At 39.2% G+C, this 14,262-nt stretch overlaps 1 protein-coding gene across 1 annotated transcript in view; it reads right to left on the reverse strand.

Annotated features, from left to right (window-relative positions):
• The window catches only part of LOC112115946 (inactive tyrosine-protein kinase transmembrane receptor ROR1), a 245,421-nt gene that overhangs the window by 22,279 nt on the left and 208,880 nt on the right, over positions 1-14,262 (reverse strand). The window lies entirely within an intron of this gene.

The raw sequence follows: 14,262 nt of genomic DNA on the forward strand, positions 1-14,262 counted from the left end.
CTTCAATCTTTGTGAATGCAGGTAACACAATATTACCGGTCAGTCAAAACCCAGGCTCATGTTGTCTTAAGTGTATGAATTCTACATTAGGGAAAGACTGTATTCTGGAAATGATATCCAGTCACAATCGGAAGAGCAAACTGGGATTGGTTGAAAAAAATGACTTTACATTTATTTTAAATAACAGAGACGCTCTTTCTACTACTTAAACTGTGATGTTGGGAAAGCATTTTCCAAATCTTCTACTTCAATCATTTGAACCTAAATGCAGCAGTAAAAGTAACGTTGGACAGAGAAAGAAACAGAAGGGTGTGTAAAACATCATAGCCTTCTGAGCACTCATAGTTAATACGTATAAATGGGGAGGAGCTCCTTCCACATTTAGCAAATGCTATAAAATTGTTCATAAAACAGAGCAAGAGCTAGAATGGGAGCCCTATTTTTGCTTCATTAATTACTTTGTATTTAGGCATTTAATACATAAATACAGATGTGAAAATATTTGCCAATATTCTTCAAACAAGACTAGGAAAGGAAGTTACCAAACCTCAGACAAAGGGACCAGACACTGTTTAGTTTGAACAGAGAACCAACAGCTAATAATAGGCATGTAATGCAATTCCTTTTCGGAAGGAATCAGGGAGAGGGCTGTGTGGGTCACTTGATGTGGAAAAAGCACTTACATGCATTGTGTGGCCCTTTTGATTTCACATTTTGAGAAAATCTGATGTTGGAGGAAGGCTTGCAAAGATGGATAGAGCATTTATACAGAGGCCTCAACACACAGATCATGCAAAGATACTTTTCTCCTCTCCCCCACAGACACTGGATGCAAGTGCTTGGAAATACAAATTACAACTTGACTCCTTGATGCCTTCCACTTGTATGCACAACTTATTACCTAGATTGCCCAATGTCTTGCACAGTGACCTGGGGGAGTTAATAGGATTAAAATGGAGGTGGCCTCAGGCATCTTTCAGGCCACCCCATATATTTTTCAGCACTTTCTAGTAACTATCCCGACACAGTGGTGCCTGTGGATGAACACAGCAGGCTTTCTACATTCACATGGAGACACCAGAAGCCACAAATCAAATTAAGTAATGAGTAACTGTGAAGGAAGGGAGGGAATTGAGGAGATGCTCTCCCTTATTTAAAATTACTGGGCCTACAGATTCAGCTTCATGGAGAGATGGCTGCAAAGGGATTGAACAGTTGTGTTGCTTAAGCATGCCTGGCACGTGAAGAGTTATATAAGCTACAATTAATGACATTTTTCGTGCTTTGTTCTTCTTTTTCTATTAGAAATAAAATTACAACTCACATGCTCTGTCTCACAGTAAAAATATAGAAGTGTGGTGAGAAAGGCTCAGCTGGTGTTTCACCTCTTATCGTTATATTAATAAATCCAGACACCTGACGGTGCAGAGAGGCACCTAGTGGGATTTTCAAAAGCACCTAGGCACCTAACTCCCTTTGTTTTCTGTGGGAGCTAAACGCTTTTAAAAATCCCACTAGATGTCTGCATCTTTCAGCACTTAAATACCTTTAAAAATCTAGCCCTTGGAGTCCTAGGGCACTTATGTACTTTTGAAAATCATAGAATATCAGGGTTGGAAGGGACCTCAGGTGGTCATCTAGTCCAACCCCCTGCTCAAAGCAGGACCAATCCCCAAATCAATCATTCCAGCCTGACCTTAAAAACCTCTAAGGAAGGAGATTCCACCACCTCCCTAGGTAACCTATTCCAGTGCTTCACCACCCTCCTAGTGAAAAAGTTTTTCCTAATATCCAACCTAAACCTCCCCCACTGCAACTTGAGACTATTACTCCTTGTTCTATCATCTGGTACCACTGAGAATAGTCTAGATCCATCCTCTTTGGAACCCCCTTTCACGTAGCTGAAAGCAGCTATCAAATCCCCCCTCATTCTTCTCTTCTGCAGACTATATAATCCCAGTCCCCTCAGCTTCTCCTCATAAATCATGTGTTCCAGCCCTCTACTCATTTTTGTTGCCCTCCGCTGGACTCTTTCCAATTTTTCCACATCCTTCTTGTAGTGTGGGGTCCAAAACTACACAGTACTCCAGATGAGGCCTCACCAATGTCGAATAGATGGGAATGATCACGTCCCTCGATCTGCTGGCAATGCTCCTACTTATACAGCCCAAAATGCCGTTAGCCTTCTTGGCAACAAGGGCACATTGTTGACTCATATCCAGCTTCTCGTCCATTGTACCCCTAGGCCCTTTTCTGCAGAACTGCTGCCTAGCCACTCGGTCTCTTGTCTGTAGCAGTGCATGGGATTCTTCTGTCCTAAGTGCAGGACTCTGCACTTGTCCTTGTTGAACCTCATCAGATTTCTTTTGGCCCAATCCTCTAATTTGTCTAGGTCCCTCTGTATCCTATCCCTACCCTCCAGCGTATTTACCACTCCTCCCAGTTTAGTGTCATCTGCAAAATTGCCGAGGGTGCAATCCATGCCATCCTCCAGATCATTAATGAAGATATTGATCCGGCCCCAGGACCGACCCTTGGGGCACTCCGCTTGATACCGGCTGCCAACTAGACATGGAGCTATTGATCACCCGTTGAGCCCGATGATCTAGCCAGCTTTCTATCCACCTTATAGTCCATTCATCCAGCCCATACTTCTTTAATTTGCTGGCAAGAATACTGTGGGAGATCATATCAAAAGCTTTGCTAAAGTCAAGGAATAACATGTCCACTGTTTTCCCCTCATCCACAGAGCCAGTTATCTCATCATAGAAGGCAATTAGGTTAGTCAGGCATGACTTGCCCTTGGTGAATCCATGCTGACTGTTCCTGATCACTTTCCTCTCCTCTAAGTGCTTCAAAATTGATTCCTTGAGGACCTGCTCCATGATTTTTCCAGGAACTGAGGTGAGGCTGACTGGCCTGTAGTTCCCCGGATCCTCCTCCTTCCCTTTTCTAAAGATGAGGCACTACATTAGCTTTTTTCCAGTCATCTGGGACCTCCCCAGATCGCCATGAGTTTTCAAAGATAATGGCCAATGGCTCTGCAATCACATCCACCAACTCCTTTAGCATCCTCGGATGCAGCACATCCGGCCCATGGACTTGTGCTCATCCAGCTTTTCTAAATAGTCCTGAACCACTTCTTTCTCCAGAGGGCTGGTCACCTCCTCCCCATACTGTGCTGCCCAGTGCAGTAATCTGGGAGCTGACCTTGTTCACGAAGACAGAGGCAAAAAAAACATTGACTACATTAGCTTTTTCCAGGTCCTTTGTCACTAGATTGCCTCCCCCATTCAGTAAGGGGCCCACACTTTCCTTGACCACCTTCTTGTTGCTAAGATACTTGAAGAAACCGTTCTTGTTACTCTTACCATCCCTTACTAGCTGCAACTCCAAGTGTGATTTGGCCTTCCTGATTTCACTCCTGCAGGCCTGAGCAATATTTTTATACTCCTCCCTGGTCATTTGTCCAGTCTTCCACTTCTTGTAAGCTTCTTTTTTGTGTTTAAGATCAGCAAGGATTTCACTGTTAAGCCAAGCTGGTCGCCTGCCATATTTACTATTCTTTCTACACATCGGACTCTCTGCTAACTTTTGAAGAACTAAAGAAAGAATATAATTTAGAACCTGGACTGAAAGAAACAAACATCTATTTTGGACTCTAGAGGTGATTTTCCTGGTGAATTCTCCATCAAATCATACATATTTCTAGCTTATACTGGAGTTTACCTAGGGACTAGATAAGTTAGCAAGTCCTTTTGAAGGTGATCAAGCATTGGAATGAGACATACAACCAGAAAGAAATCTGATGGATGTATAAACTACTTCAATTCATAGCCAAAGAAAGGTTTTATTAACAAGGCTGCTCCACCTCACTCTCAAATTCACTCTTGTACTAAAGAAAATTTAATCCAATGTAAGTGGCTGAATGCTGAAAGGAATGTGAATGAATAGGGAGTATGGACACACATTTCTATCTGTTGGCAATGCCCTGAGGTACAGGATTTTAAGAAAGAGTTAATCTTAGTTATATAAAGGTTACAGATAAAGGGAACAGACTGGATCCAAAAGGCCCTCCCTCTGGATGTTGGCGACCAGAGGAGAATTCATTTAGACAAAACAGGATTAGTAGCTCAAACGGTGCATGCACTGTTTTGCAGTATTTTGGAAATGAGCTTCAGTAAAAGGGCAGTGGAGTAAATCAATTGAAAGAAATAGGAGTATTGAAATCTGACAGACACATCCCTGGTAAAAAAAAAGAGAGGATTATAAAACCACCTGGACTTCATTTTGAGAGCCCCCAGCCTAAGGGGAGGTGGGGGTGAACTGAGATAGTGCAAGAGAAGCCCTACGAGGTAATGGACTATGACATGCATATCTATTATATCGACTACCATTAACAGTTCAAAACTGGACTCTTGATTAGATCCTGGTAATACTTTATTATGCTTTATGGATCTGTATGTTCCAGCCAATTTCTTTCACTTAAACAAAAATTACATGTTACTTTATGGAGTATGGAAAGTTATAGCTTATTCAATTGTGACTGAAGGGAGCTTATCTTTGGGGAAAGGTGCAGTGTCAACATTCCTGGGAACTGAAGCTATTTATTTAGCCATGGAACAAAGACCACACTGGCTGTTCAATGCACATTTCCCAAACCCAGTCCCACCCCTGACCAAGAAGGGACCGAGAAGTTGTGATGGTTGGCTTTAAGACACAGATATCTGTTCACTAGGAACAGGACTGAGATCACCAATTCATTTTATATACTACAGGTTCCCCGTATTTCAACCCCTTTTTGGTAATCTAATCACTGCTTCACTATTTAAATGTCAATATGTTTCTGAGGCCTGATCTCCAATTCCTATGAAAAGCAATAGAATGGATCCTGGCTTCAATGGGAGATGGATCAGACCTTTAAGACCTGATTCAGCAAAGCACTTGAGCACATCTTAACTTTATACACATGCTTAAGTCCCACTGAAGTCAAAGTCAATGGGACCTAAGCATGTGCTGTCCGTTTACAGTAAGTACTTTTCACCTCTATTTCTTTTTTATTAGTTTAAACTATTAATATTTCAGTAGCACTCAGAGGACCCAATCAGGATCAGAGTCTGATTGTGTTAGGTGCTGCACATGCACATACATAGAAATAGTTGATTTTGCATCTCTTACTTCCAGTGCTCCATATACCAATGGCAATTTATATGTTGTTCACATGTCAGTTTAGAGCAGGAGAGTAAAAGGGAAGGCTTGAACTTTAACTACTGACAGATGATCCTTGCATTGCTGTAAGGTGATTTTTTAAAAAATTACTTTCCATTTCTTTTTCATTTGGTTCTTTTAATATTTTTGCAAAAGCATGGATGTTTATCTTGGAACTTTCCCACTGCATTTGGATTCTGCTGGAGTTTCCCATGTGTCATTACTTTTCGCTACATATAAGAGCACCCTGTATTGAATTTACACTATACTCAGGTGTCAGTAACATTTGATTGAACAAAGCTTGCAAAAGATAGCTGCTTGCATATTAGTCCTTATGTCTCATTTGGTATCTCTGAAAAATGACCTGCACCTTTCTAATTTAAATAAAAATGCACATTCATTTTAAAAGACCAAGAGTAAAAGTCACTACTTGGAGCGGCACTGTAGATTTCTCAATTGTAGTATGGGTTTCATTTGAATATTCTGCACTTGTTACATTTATGGAATTCCTACTGATGGTGACAGAAGTCCAGTATGCAAAGCAAATGCAGAACATGCAGTTGATATCTCTAATACTGAGTAGAGAGGAGAAATTTGGCTTTACGTTGCCGATGCAACATGTTCCATTGCCTACTCTACTGCCACACAAGCTCATCACACAAAGCATGGGTTTGCAAGCTTACAGTTGTGAAAACATGTCAGAGGGGTCATAACCATCTTCCCCCTCCCCATATTGGTAGACACGAGGGTAGTCCTGACTATATTCCAAGTAGATGGGCCTGGGGAAAGGTCACAGCATGTAAAAGGCTGAGAACCATTGGCAAAGAAATTACTATACTTTCTTGGGATTGTTCTTTCCCCATTAGCTTTCTTTTGATTTTTGGATCAAAAAAAGAATTCTCTCCATTGGCAACATTTATATCAATCTTGGGCACTAGCTGCCTTTGCTGTAATCATATAATCATAGAAGTGTAGGATTGGAAAGGACCTCAATAGGTCATCTAGTCCAGTCCCCTGCACTTAAGGCAGGACTAGGTAATAACTAGACCATTCCTGACAGGTGTTTGTCTAACCTGTTCTTAAAAACCTCCAATCTTAGAGATTCCTCAGCAATTTGTTCCAGTACTTAAGTTTTTCCTAATGTCCAACCTAAACCTCCCTGGCTGCAATTTAAGCCCATTGCTTCTTGTCCTATTGTCAGAGGTTAAGGAGAACAAATTTTCACCATCCTCCTTGTGACTATCTCCAATTAGTCCATATCTTTCTTGTAATATGGTGCCCAGAACTGGATACTATGCTCCAGCTGAGGCCTTCCGTGTAATAACACAATACACACATACAAAATAAAGCCCCCAAACCAGAAAATGACCAATCCAGAATATTTCATACTCTCAGTTTCTCTCTTTGCTTCTCACAAAGGGACGCTCCTGATGCTTTCCCAGTGTTAATATGTTTTATAGTTTTGTCCTACTCTAATTTCTCCTATTTGGGATATCCTGTTTCACTCCATCTGGGTTTGACAAATTAAAAATGTAAACAGGAAGGATAACAAAGCCCAATGGAGCTTATAAGCTATGGCTCCTTACACAAGGGTCTTATGAAGATTAAAAAGGCACATTCAAAGAGGCAAAATGGTTTCAGACTACAAAGCCATCCATCACTGGGTTTAAACACGAATTTAGCTCAGCTTCAGCACTGATATATCAAAATGCAAAGGTGCTTTATGATGTGAATTCATGGTGCTGTTTCTTAAAAAGGTTATTCAGTTGCCAATGATTCCAGTTCCATTCAGTCCTCATAAGTTTCTGGCCCTTTTCCAGGTGAACCCTGTGTAAGTAACATCCAAAAGAAGTAGAAGGACTGAGTGCAGCAGGCACTCAGACAGGCAGTCCATAAATAAAAGCTTTTCATAAGGGTCATTTCTTATTTGAGATGGAGATGTGTATGGTTTAAAATGTAACAAAAAAAGAAAAAATAAAAATCAAAGGGGGAGGGTGAATGAAAAAAGTTATAGAGCCAAATTCTCCTCTTACTGAAATCAATGAGTTTGTATTGGCGCACTGGGGGGAGGGATAGCTTAGTGGTTTGAGCATTGGCCTGCTAAACCCAGGGTTGTGAGTTCAATCCTTGAGGGGGCCATTTGGGGATTTAGTTGGGGATTGGTCCTGCTTTGAGCAGGGGGTTGGACTAGATGACCTCCTGAGGTCCCTTCCAACCCTGATATTCTATGACTATGACTGGGACAGAAGTTAATCCAATGGTACAAATAACTGGAAAGCTCTTTGTCAGCTCAGCATACTGCACTATGGCTCTGTTGAACCAAAACTACCTCACTGCCTTTTTGTTGCAGTGTGATGCCACTGGGAATTTTTAAATGGCCTTTAGTGTACCTTGTGACACGAAACAACTGCTCCTTTATTAGTAGCCTCAGACAAACCCCGTTAATGTGCTGATAGCAGAAAATAAGTTAAGTAGAAATGGGCTGAAATATCCAACTTTTTCAGTGGTTCAGTGACAAACTGTTCTCAATATTAAGCACCCCATTTATTGTTTTCTATTCAATGATGTAGTCTGGATTTAGATTAGCTATCTCTTCTCTTTATCCAACAAGTCTGCCAACTCCATTTTAGAAATATGAATGTCACTGCAGATCCAGATTTGTATTTTAAAGCTAGTTTTTTAAATACTTCCTTTTCTATTCCAGTCCTTTTCTATATTACCAGAAATTGCCAAACTACAATTAAAGCACCTCCTATAAAACACTGTTTTTCATATGGTCATTAATTTCAGCAACAAGGAAATTTCAGCAAATTTAATGCAACGAACTAGATCTAGGGATTTGCTTTAGCAATAGTTGTAGCTTTAAGATCAAGACGTTAATGTGAGTTAACTTTAGATGTATTTACTAAACCAATAGAGAAACTGGAGTTAGATGGTTCAGGATTTGTTTTTATTTATTTTTTGGTGTGTGGACTACTGATTTCCAATGCATTAAGAGAAAAAACATAGAAACCAGCATAAGAGGGTCAGTTATTTTTGTCATATCACTAATGAAGGTAGGAAACTTATGTACTTAAGCTACTGACAGTACCTGAAGATAAAAAGTGGAAGAGGAGAAGGAAAAGACATGGAAGAAAATACCCCAAAGATCTTGGAAGAAGTAAGGAGGAATCTAGGCCTATTATTCTGTTGAGCATTTTTTAAGATGCTCAGATACTAGTGTGATGAATAAGGTGTAAATGCTTGGATATATAATTGGTTAGTTAGATTAGACAGCTGGGCTGCCAATACTGAGATGGCCAAATGAGCAGATAGCACTAAATTGTATAGGTTATATTAAAGGAAACTGAGATGAACCTCAGAACCATGTAACAAAGGTAGGTGAATGGGCAACATGATGGCCAGTGAAATTCAACAACGATGGTGCAAAAAACACACAGACAGCTACAATACATGTGCAAAGTAAAATGCTTCATTTTTAACTGCTTTGAGGGCAAAAACAAGAAACAGAATTTATCCCTGAGATATGCCAAGTGGATAGATGGGACAACTTTAATCTTAAATATAGTCTATTTGCTTTTTTTCCACTTGTAAATCTGCGAATTGGAGGTACTATTTATCGACAGAGAAAAACAATTAAAGAATTATTTTTGTCTTACTGCACCACTAAACTAAACAGACCCAGGCATTAATATGAGTTACTTACATCAAGCAGCTGAGCCTTGATGGGAAAATAGAACAGATGACTGAATGTTCTAATTCACTTTCTATGACTCCACTTCTCCCCGGGAAAAGTGCAGAATATTTCAAGAGGGACAACAGAAAGTTCAAGAGCTTTAAGGGCTCAGATCCTGTAGTCCTCACATCGGCAAACCTCCCAGTGCAGTCAAAACTCTCAGTAAAACTGATGGGAGGTTTGGCTGTATGAGGACCACAGGATCTGAGCCCTCAAAGGTCTTGAGCTTTGGGTTGTCCCAATTGAAGCATTCGTCACTTTTCCCTTGGAGAAGAGGGAATAGAGGGTAACTAAGAATTAGTCCTTAATTTTATTTCCCAAAAGTTACACACTTCAGAACACATGTGACCCAAGACTGGGGATATTTTGCTTTAGAGGAACTGAGTTCATAATAAATAGTAAGAAATGACAGAATGGAAAAGAGAAATCTGCTCCATTTAACTATATAATTATTTGTGTGGGCAATCAGATGGGCTATTTTTATTATTATGTATGGCACAGTTTACCCATATATACAGATTAATCCTGCATAATTTATCTTTACATTATTAATCACATCATAAAATTTATCTGTATTCTTGTTCCAACTTTATATAAAATAAAATTTATACGTTTTTACTTGGCAGGAATCCATTAAAGCAAACAGATGAATAATATTCTCTCATACTTTCCAAAGGAGCACAAAACAGTTACTTGTGTCTAATTTAGAAAATGGGAACATATTGGCCCTATTTCATAACAATATTTCAGAAATGCAAGGGTTGCATTTCAGTTTGGAAAGGGAAAAGAATTGTCCAGGCTTGTATGTCACTGTGCAATTTCAGGGAAAGTGATATCTGGGGTAATATATTCTGTTCCAGTTTAGAAACCCATTTAAAATCACAAGGCAGTTATGGTTTAATGTCCAGGAAACAAAACTACAACAGAGGGATACCAATAACAAGAATGAATAATGTTGCTGTTTTGTCATCATTAATGTATGGGGGGTCCTATGGTACCAATGAATACTCAGGTTCCTAACTTCAGTGAATTTTACATATTACCTTGACAGGTGGCTTCTTTATTATTCTACTTCGCTGCTGACTGTTGCACATTACACTGATAGGTACCTTAAAAATGTTGCCTCAGATGCATGGGCAAATAAAGCATCTAAAAATAAATGTGAGTTCAGATTGCTATTTAATGGACAGTGGTACAGATCAGGATTGGGGCCTTCATTGTACTTGGCCCTGTGCAAACACAGTGACACAGTCACTTACATTTCTTACAGTTTCACCAGCATAATGTTCTGAGTATTACTCAGTTCTACCTAACATTTCACTCCCTCCCCCCAACCTGCAGTCATTTCTTGTTAGAGCGTTTTTCTGCTGAAAGAAGGCAGGTTTGTGCAAAGACAAACATCACTGGTGAGAGCTGACGTGTTTTCTACTAGTGAAAGCAAGGCAGTGCTGGAAGCTGAATAAAATATATTTCTTACGCAATTAATCTCTTGGCAAGGATATACTAGCAATTACTGTATGTTTTTCTTTGTCGTTGTTAGAAAGTTTTACAGTACCTCTATCTACATAATTCATTTCTAGAAAGGAAAAGCTGCCTAGAAAATCTCAGTAACATCCTCAGGTAAAAACATTTAGTGTTCATGCATTTGATTTAAATTTTTTCAGCTGGAATTCTAGCATCTGAGATTCACTCCTCTTAAATGCTTTACAATAATTTCTTCCCTACTAAAACTCTTTCTAGAAACTGAAGTCACATTCTTGCAAGCAGGAGAGGCACAGAACATGGTAGCCAACTGTGTTCTTACTCAGTGGAGCAGCAGCTGTAACTGGTTATGAAACAGCACTAGTAACAGTATTTGGATCTTTCCTGGCAGATTTCTTATATCATGATTCAATATGAACTGCAGTTATGAAAGTGCTTGCAGTTATGAAAATGGCAGGAAACTCCTAGTGATCATGTTTTATTTGACAAAGATATTTTAGGGTTATGTTGGAAGGCAGATTCTGGATGTAGAAGAAAAACTAATATACAAAGATTCTGAGGATTAATCAAATAGGATAAAATTATAAGTGCTAACCATTGTGTCTTCTATCAAACCTTTATGCTGGGCTCTCTCTCTCTCACAGTTCTGATGATCCCACATATACGTTACTTATCCAACACTCCTTGGACATTGACCTGTAGATAGGAATATTTGATGGAACTCCCATCAACTGGTTGCAATGAGTCTTAACTGAGTGATACCAGACTCACTTTCCACCCATTTTGAGATGGGCTCCTTGATTCTATAGCACTCCCAATACCTGATGGACTGAGGGTAAGTTCTAGCCAGAGTCTCTTAGGTGACAGTAAGGAATGCTTCCACTCAGCCATTGGGCTGGGAAGTCTAAATTAAACACCAATTAAAATGGAAATTTGAGAGAAAGGACTTCCCCTGTGTAACTAGTTAAGCTTTACCCCTCGGAGGTTGTTTCTAACAATGAATTCTTCCAAAATCCTTAATAGCTGACACATGATACATTTTTAAACATGTTTTATTAACAGTGACAAACTGTAACAACTTTACAGTCAAACCGCTGTGTCTTCAACGGCCACCCAGATTCAGATCTTTCATGGCTTGGTGTAGCTTCCTTAAGGAAAATAATATCAGTCCAATGTATCTGAGGATCTCCTTAGTTAAACATTTAATTGTTTTTACATGCACAAAAGCTGTTTAAAGGGCCTGTTTGACCAGGAAGCTGATATTCCCTAGAGGGATACTACACATGTATACTATTGCCATATGTGAGAATTATTATACATGCACTTAACATAGTGTGAGACTTGCACATTTTTTGACATAGGAGGTGTAGAACAGGATACCTTTTACCTCTCAGAGTTTTCCCAGAAGGATATATCTCTATATCTGTATATATCACTACAAACACTGGACCAAATCCCAAAGTACATACTTAGATTTTATTCAATCTTTACTCAAACAAAACTCCCTTATACTTAGCACTGCAGGATTTGACCTTTTTACTATGTACGCTATACTTTTTATAATTCTGTTTTTGTAATAGATATTAATATAGTCATGACTGCTTTCACCCCATGGTAAAGGATAATATTAACTAGGAAGAGTGGTCAGATAAGGCCCATCTTTCTATTTGTATGCAAACAAAAAGGCGTTCAATTAGACAAGACTGAACACAGAAACAAATTTTTTTGTAGAGTCCATGTTTCTCTCACAGATCCCATAATGGACACAAGGATATGTCAAAGGCTTAGTGAAAGAGCTGGTCAGAATAACGGGCCCATTTGAAGTAAATATTTTTTTTGTGAAAACCTGTCTCGATTTGCATTAAAATGCATGAAATTCAAAAAAATTTCCACCAGCTCTACTACTGATTTCTGTCTCTCTCAGAAAAACTGTACTCACTGCTGACAACTGACAAGACTGAGGAGTTAGAACAACACAGGTTTTTGCCATTATCAACACTAATGATTTTGGGTTTACAACTCTATAATAGCTTGAAACACAATACACAGATATTTCTGTAAGCCTTAGTAAAACTTTGGAATTTGTAGGGGTTAAGGTATAACAGATCTATATCAAAAGGAAAGCACATTTCATCTAAGGCAAGTGCCCTTTTTTAATAAATATATTATAAATACACTTGTAAGCCTCAGTGGAATGACAGTGTCTTACTTTCATAGGATTGTCCTGCTTTTCTACCCAATGCTTTTCTTTCCTCCTTTCCTATGAAACAGTGGCCAATTATCCCACTTTTTGATATTGCCATCCTAAAGTTCTTGTCCTACCTTGATAGCAAACAATCAGCCTTAGGTTATCTGTGGAAACCGTACCAGAAGGGACCATCTCTAGAGGTGAACGGTCCACTCAGTTAGTTGTTGGCCCCTGGTGAGACTTCAAATAAGGCTTTGAAATAGCCCCAGCTTCATTCTAGATGAAGAATTCTGTGATGTCACTATCTGAGACACTAGAAATTAGACTGACCTGAGTGAGTCCATCTGTTTGTAACTTTTACACCCTATCTTATCATTCTGATTAATTTTATTATTAATTCCTTCTCTGCTCTGTTTTTGTGTGTGTTTATGTGTGTGTGTGGGGGGGAGAAGACTAATTGATTTGGTCTTACAGCTAACTTTTAATTTGTCCTGTGTGTTGGTGAGTCAATATTTTAAACTTAAACATGATAAACAGATGACATAAATCTGATACTTGTATTAGAAGTGAAATACATGCATCAGCACAATTAAAAATAATATATACATTAACTTGCTTAAACTATTATTCAACTGAAAAATTGCATCTACTGGTAACTTCTATAAGCCAGAATTACTGGAAAAAAAATAACAGTTACTACCGTAAGGAAAAGCTTACTGCAAAAATTAGCTATTTTTAACCTCTTTTTTATTTAACAGTAGTGTTCAGCTCAGTTTTCAAAGATTCCTTTTAAGATATCCAAGCACAATCCAAGATGCATCTCCAAGCATGTCCGAAGGTATTCTGAAATGCACAGTGTATTACAAGAGCTGCCTACGTGTGGGAAAACCTGGCTAAATTAGGCATTTTAGCACACAGACCTATGAAGGTCTTGAGCCCTTTTACTGCTGCACTCTGCCATGCAGTTAGAGGGCCTCAGATTAATTCAGTTTCCAATTGTAGATGACCATGTTTATAGCCATGCTAGGGTGCACAGTGTTCTAACCATTTTTTTCATTAGTATATTAGACATGCCTTTTAGGCAATGTATATGAGACATATATGTGATGGCAGATGGTCTTTCACAGCACGAACACTGTCTCTCTCACACTTCTAGTTGGCGCTGAAGGAGCTAGCAACTTTGGAAACCAGGCTGGCATCTAAATATGGATTTAGGAGCCCAGTTTTACGTTTACCGGTTTCAAAATTTGGGCCAAGTATGAATCTCTGTCATGTATGAGGCAGATAAGGAGAATAGTCCTCAGTTGTTGGGATAGAAAAAGCACAACAGGGCATACAGAACTCGCCCCACACCCTTTCTTTCCCTCCATCCCACAAAGTGAAAAAATGAGAAGATGAGGTTTATATGAGCCAAACAACATGATCTAATTGGGGAAAGAGGGCTAGGCACATAATTCTTAGTGTCCTTTTCTTGGCCCTTCTTCCTCCAGTCCACTTATCCAGCTAAGTACTGTAGTGAGCCCATTCTTCCTCATGTGGACCCTTCCCATCAATTTTTGAAAGCTTCAAGAGTACAAAGAACAGGAGTACTTGTGGCACCTTAGAGACTAACAAATTTATTAGAGCATAAGCTTTCGTGGGCTACAGC

This window comes from Terrapene carolina, unplaced genomic scaffold (assembly GCF_002925995.2).
Source record: "Terrapene carolina triunguis isolate 2854851 unplaced genomic scaffold, T_m_triunguis-2.0 Scaffold210, whole genome shotgun sequence".
Taxonomy (NCBI): Eukaryota; Metazoa; Chordata; order Testudines; family Emydidae; genus Terrapene; species Terrapene triunguis.